The sequence below is a fragment of the Oreochromis aureus genome, linkage group 3 (assembly GCF_013358895.1).
Source record: "Oreochromis aureus strain Israel breed Guangdong linkage group 3, ZZ_aureus, whole genome shotgun sequence".
NCBI classification, from domain to species: domain Eukaryota; kingdom Metazoa; phylum Chordata; class Actinopteri; order Cichliformes; family Cichlidae; genus Oreochromis; species Oreochromis aureus.
Genome location: NC_052944.1, coordinates 72,051,948 through 72,058,682, shown reverse-complemented (window position 1 = coordinate 72,058,682; position 6,735 = coordinate 72,051,948). Strand labels below are relative to the sequence as shown.

The following is a 6,735-nucleotide window of genomic DNA, read 5'->3' as shown; positions in this document are numbered from 1 at the left end:
GAGGATGTACACATCCTGCACTGGGAAGAACGCTGGTTTGAGCGCGAAGTCAAGGAGGCCATTTACGTGAAAAGGGAAAGACCATCTCTGAATCGAGGAGGGGGCCTAAGGGTACATCTGTCACCATCTTACAATGCTGTGATTGCAGCCATTCCCCAACTCTCTGTGAATGGTACTCATGGCCATTGATCAGTGGTTGTTGATCAATCGTCCAGATGAACAGAATCAACTTTTGGAGAAAAGTTTATTAATACTGCAAAGATAACAGACCACAGGCTTGGGAATATTAGTCAACAAGCACAAATAAAATACTAATGGCACTGAGGTTACTACACATAAAATATACAAACATGTTTATAAAACCTTTTTTTGATCTGGCAAGAAAAAATACACTCTTAAAATGGGAGTTAAAATATGTGTTTTTTTAAATAGTTTGTCTAATTTGGTGTGAAAAAGACAAAACATAAACAAATTCTTTCAGGATGTGGATGTCCTCTGGTGTGAGGTGCTGGGGGACCAGTTAGAGACCAGCAGCTGGACGTCAGTGGTTGGACTGGTGGACTACTTCAGTGAAGAGTAGACGACGTCTGGCTCTGGTTTAAAGTCTGAACACAAACACACACAGTTCAAACAACAGGAAACATGATTACAAGCTTTGTAGTTCAATCAAGACCTCCAATCTCCACCTCTCTGCATCACACACAGTCCCAGTTCAGACTTTACTGGGAACCAGCTCAGATGCAAATCACAGAGCTTCCATACTGCTCACACTTTAACTGCATGTTCTAATGTGTGCTTTGCTATAATGTTGGGGTGTGTATCAATATTAAAAGGTTGGCTATAATCAACAGAGCCACAAAACAGTGACACAGAGATTACTTGCTAATCTGATTATTTGAAATGTTATCCATGTTTAAAATGAACAGAATCTACATGAAATTTTTCATGATTTTCCCTTTACAGTGGAAATTTGCTGTCTGGTTCTATTTCTAATCTGCAGGATGTTTCATGTTTGTTTTCATGTGATAATCATATTTGATGGGAGGTTAAATGATCATCAGGTAAAGAAAAGGAGGAAGTGATTTGCTTTTTCAAGACTTGCAGAGTTGACTGTAATGGAAGCTATCTCTGTACATTAAAAAACTTCAAAAATGACTGCAGGTATAACAAGAGTGCTGTTATATTATTACATCTATGGCCTTTTTTATGTGGCATTATGAAGAGAGTCATGATTTTCATAAACTGTACACACTCCAGTTTTATTTCTCTTCTTAACATCTCTGCTGACAAAATCAGTGACCACAAAGAACTGGGGGGTGTTTCTGAGAAAAGGAAGGTGGACGACATCAAAGATGTTATCTTGTTTATGTCTGCATTTAAACAAGATAATCTTTGACAATGTCGATCTTGTTTAAATGAAGACTGACACACTTGACCACAGGCACAAAAGTACATGACATTCCTATCAACAGCACACTTCTCTTTGCCAAACTAGGGCACCTCAGTGAGTCTCACCAGTTTCACACTATAGATAACAAGAATGAACAAGAACAAGTTCTTTAATGAAGTCAAATTGAGGACATTTGGTCTGCTCACTCATAACAACAACAAATTAATCCCACTGATCATGGAAACCATTATTGTTTGCGCCAACATACACATCATGGCTGCTTTTCATGTATAATCTAGGTCATGTACTTTGAATCACATCATTAAATACTGCCAACACTTTACGCGTGTCTTGAATCCACCCTGATATTCACAAAACTCGAACATGGGACACATTTATCTATCATTAGTGCATCGAGGAAGACTTTATGTGCAGCCAGCTAACAGCAGCAGGTTGATGTCAGGAAGTTAATGAATAATAAAGTGTTTAGTGTGTGTGTGTGTGTGTGTGTGTTATTTAAATGTTGATTTGCTTTAACATTAATTTACTTGTTTAAAAAAATATTTATTTTATTGCATGCTTTGTCTTAACGTTAACTTTATAAACTTTACAGTGTCAATCAGGATGTGGTTAGTCTAGCTTAGAATACACTTAGAAAAGACCGAGCCTAGTTTGGCTCTGTCCAAAGGTAAAAATATATGAATACATGAACATATGAATTTAGATATTTTTTGTAAAATGGAACAGAAGCCTGAGAACTTTCAATACAGTTTGCACTGTGCAGAACATTCCTTTAAGTTACTGTGGGTACATTTTAGACTACTAAATGTCAGTATATTGTAGATTGCAACTTCTTAAATTTAGTGCATTATCCTAGATTATATTAGCTGTTATAGGAGAAGTTTTAGTCAGCCAAGAGAGATCAAAGACATTAACCCTGTAAGACCCAACCCATCAAAAAATAGCCAGAAAATTCTGAATTTTTGGAACTGAGATGTTTATTAAGCCTTATAACAAAATTCACAAAAATTGTTTTGCTATAACATGTTGTGTATGATATATTGTTATTATATATTTATTATAGAATTTTTTGTATCGCATTTGATACATTGGACATTTTTGGCAACTTTTTTTTAACAACAATGTTATTTTTAGACAAAAAAAAAGTTTTGTCCATAACATTTTGAAATGATGGCAAGTATTGATCATGTTGATGAGATAGAGGTCTATCAAACTCATGTATCAAATATGATACAATGGGCCTTAAAGGGTTAAATTCCGATTGTAGTTTTTAGGTGCTGTTATTGACAATTAGTGAAAATAACAAGGGTTTGAAGTGAATCTAACACTGGACATTGTTACGCTTAGTGAATAAACTCTAATATCATGTAAGAATGTAATCAAACTATTTATCAGGTGGAGAGTGTGATTTTGTTGGACTTTTAATATTAGTTGGCATAATGTTAGCTTACGACCAGCTGCTATTGCTGTTTAGATCAGACATGTGACCCGCCGGTCGCATGTCTGATCTGCTAACATTTACTTCTTGTCAGCAGTGGCTGCAACAGTACTGCACATTTTAGGTTTTCATTGTTTTTCCATCGCTTAACACCTCTGCTGTGAAACAGTCGACCCAAAAGTGTTTGTGTGAGGAAAAAAAAAAAAAAAAAAGCGGACGACCACAAAGCTGCTACCTTCAGTAATAGCAAACTGTTGCACTTCACCACAAAGCACACAGCAAACATTTTCTCACAGCATGAACACTATTTATAGGCAAACCAGAGCACACTGAAGTGAGAAGTCTCATCGGCTTCAGATCAACTGTAATAAACAACAGGAAGTTGCTGCTTTGGCTTTACAAGGAGGACTTAAGAAGACAAATGAGGATTTCTTTTTATGAACTTTATATTAAAAACAAATTCATCCTTTTAATAAATATGTGTACCAAAACCAGATGGGCCTAATCAGAGGTGCTTTAGAACTGCTCAGTTATAACACTGCCTGACCTGAAACAGACTTGACACCATTGCAAGGCAAGTCCACCTTGCAATGGCCATATGTGGCTGAGTTTACACCATTAGTTACGGCTACATGTTGCTCAACAAAAACTGCAGATGTACATAATCTAAACGAAACAATCCTGAGATTTTTTTTCTTTTCCCTAAACAGATGTGGGACTTGTGGCTTTGGAATAAGGGGCATCTGATCAATTTCTACTGTGGTACTACTGTACTGATATTGGTATGCCTTGTCCATTATAAGTCAAACTTCTTCCTTGTGGCAAGAATGGTAAAAGAGAGGAAAAACTGCACTTTGCTCATCAAATCTTTTTCAATTTTATTTTTCATTTTTTCATATTGCTAAAAACAAGTTTGGAATAATTTGTCTTTGGGGTGATGGGAAAGACATCATTGGGGTACTCTATTTTCCCTCTGTGGGATTCTGACACTGGTATGGTAAAGTAAAGCAGTTTTCACAATCTGAACCTGATCAATCTTCTGTTATTGGAATCTGCAGTCATTGCAGTTTGTCCATAACAAACACCATGTTTGAACATTGTGAATTTCATAAATGCCACTGCTAGGAAGACACCCTAGACTGCAGGTGAAGGTAATTGCACTATCTGATCAAGAAAGGTGTTGTGCTATCAGCTGATCCCCACTTGGAGATCAGTTGGATCTGGTTTCAGCAGAGAGATGCTGGACAGGTCTGGTATACCCAAGTGTGCACTGCAATCGAGTATCATGGTAAAACGTCTAATAAACACGCCATGTCTATTTCATGCTATCCAAAATGTGAAATGTACACACATGCAGAAATTGCAATACTGCCTGGAGAAGCTGCATTACCAGCAGAGGGGGATATATATTTAAAGCCAAGAACTCTGTAGTGAGCAAAAAACATATGAAGTACATTCCAGGGTCCTTAATCACCAGAAACACATAAAGCTAAGATGTATTTTCATTTAAATGATGTCTATTTAAACCCGTGATTATTTTTGTGTTGGCTTGTAATCAGATATCTTCCTCTGCTGTTACTGCAGATTGCTACAACTTTCTGTACCTTCTGCATGCGTCTACATTTCATGCTTTGAAGAGGCAAAGTGTGAAATGGACAAAAGAACCAGTGTGTTTAGTGCTTTGCCATGATATCACTCCAGAGACTGACTTAGGAATGTCTTCATACTCTCCCTAAAGAGTTAGAGGAGCTAGGGAGCTCTAGTCATTCTGCAATTTCTGTTTCCTCCATGACCCAGGTCCAGATAAGCTTAGAAAATGAATGGATCAACTGATGTGAATAAATTATTTTCCTGTGGCAACAAGTATCTGTCTCGCATGCACAAGCTAATTAGATATATTGTAATTTCTAGAGTTTATGACTTTTTTTAAAAGCAAAAAATACAAACATTTGCAAAGCTCCCAGGGATACATCACTTACTAAGATGACAAGCATAAATAACAATACACTTACATTACACATCGTACATACTAAGAACACTGCTTACAGCCTGTTAGCATTCTAATATTAGCATTTAGCTTAAATCAAGGCATCCGTTTCTATATGCAGAACTGAAACATGATGAAGACAAAGAAGAGCATTTGTACCTCTAGTGGTTGATTTGTTTTTGATGATTTTACCATAAGTGATGTCTTCCATTCCCACCGCTGTGTTGACCGCAGCCGGATCACTCTCTGTATAATAAAACACACACAGAGGACATTACTGCAGGTAATACCTATGACACTGAAAAATTGAATCCTAAAGTACTGGTGCCACATTAATTCAGTGGAAAATGACAAAAAAATACAATGAAATTAATGCCAATATTGATGTTGTTTAAACACATCTTAGGTTTCTGGTTTTAAAAGTAATACCCCTGTGTTGAAACAGCTGCAGCTGAAGTGTTTTCTTTCTATCAGAAACAGGATGCTGGACGACTGCAGAGCTGTTAGCTTCAGTTAACCACAGACCACAAACACACAGTCCAGCATGCAAAGAATAATGCTCGGTAAGCACAGTATGAGACGGTGAAGACAGACAACAACATTTGATGAAGATAATCAGTTTCTTAAATTTACGAAGACAGAATCAAGTCCAATTAAAAATGTGTACTAATAAAAGACAATATTTTTGATGTCTCGGATAAATTCTGTGACATTCAGTAAATAAATTTCCGTTGATGTTTATAATTGTAACCATTCCTCACATGCTCCTAATGTCCTCATAACCGTTCACATGAACACAGTCTGAAACAATTATAATGAATCAAAATCGTGTGTAAGGCTGCTGAGCAGGTATTTTGAAGCTCCAGTCTAAATGAATGAAAATGAATGTTCAGTTTTACATTTTTTATACCTCTTTTCCAAACATGTCCTTACAATGCATATTTTGTAAATTAAAGAATTTAATATACTTTCCTAAATTGTTTAACCAGCACCAACATGCCCTGACAGAAAACACAACATTACCTCTGTTTTGTTTGATTGACTGTTGTTGATGCTGTGATGGTTTGATGTCACTATACATGATGTCATCTCTGACATTGTTGTTTGCAACTTCTACTTGTTCAGCTGAAACAATGAAATTTAATTTATCGTTTTTCTTTTAAAGAACCTAAATGATTTTGGAGTTTAGGAAAACTGGGGGGAAAAAAACTAAATCAAAACACATTCTCAAATTCTAACTTTCAACAACCTGAAGTTTCTTGAATGGGCAAAGAGTCCCAATCCAGTAATGTAATGATAATGATAGTAAATGCTTAAATCATTACACAAAGCAAATTTTGTAAAATCTATATTCTGTGTCTCACCTTCGGGTTTCCTCTGAACAGATCGTCTCATCAGCCAAACCAGTAACACCAGTAAAACCACAACACAGACTGATCCAACACATGACAACACAGAGAGAACAGCAGGAGAGCGTGATGGAGGAAGAGTGGATGTAGGTGTGGCTGTAGTTGGAGGTGTGGCTGTAGTTGGAGGTGTGGATGTAGTTGGAGGTGTGGATGTAGGTGGAGGTGTGGATGTAGGTGGAGGTGTGGTGGTGTGATTCTCTAAAATAAAGCAAACACAGTCATTAAGTTGTCGTCACATTGTGAATGTTGAAAGCTGCAGAAACACAGACAGGTGAGTGTGTCACCTGTGACAGTGATCCAGCTGGATGGAGACTCTCCATGACCGCTGATGTCACACTTGTAGAGGCCTTCATCAGACCTGGAAACATGCTGGATGGTCATGTGACCTGTAGGCTGCTTCCTGATGAGGGAGCCATCTTTATAGAAAGCAGCTGGGAGGTTGGAGGGAGTGGTCTTTGTTTTACAGAGCAGAGTGACGTCATCTCCCTCC

At 37.3% G+C, this 6,735-nt stretch overlaps 1 long non-coding RNA gene across 1 annotated transcript; it reads right to left on the bottom strand.

The window, feature by feature from the left end:
- Positions 1 to 199: 199 nt before the first annotated feature.
- On the bottom strand, positions 200 to 6,258 carry LOC120437517. The gene is made up of 3 exons (XR_005611198.1): positions 6,201 to 6,258; positions 4,996 to 5,082; positions 200 to 605 (listed from the first exon to the last, which is right to left on the bottom strand). It is a non-coding gene; the product is annotated as an uncharacterized LOC120437517 (long non-coding RNA).
- Between the last annotated feature and the right edge of the window lie 477 nt (positions 6,259 to 6,735).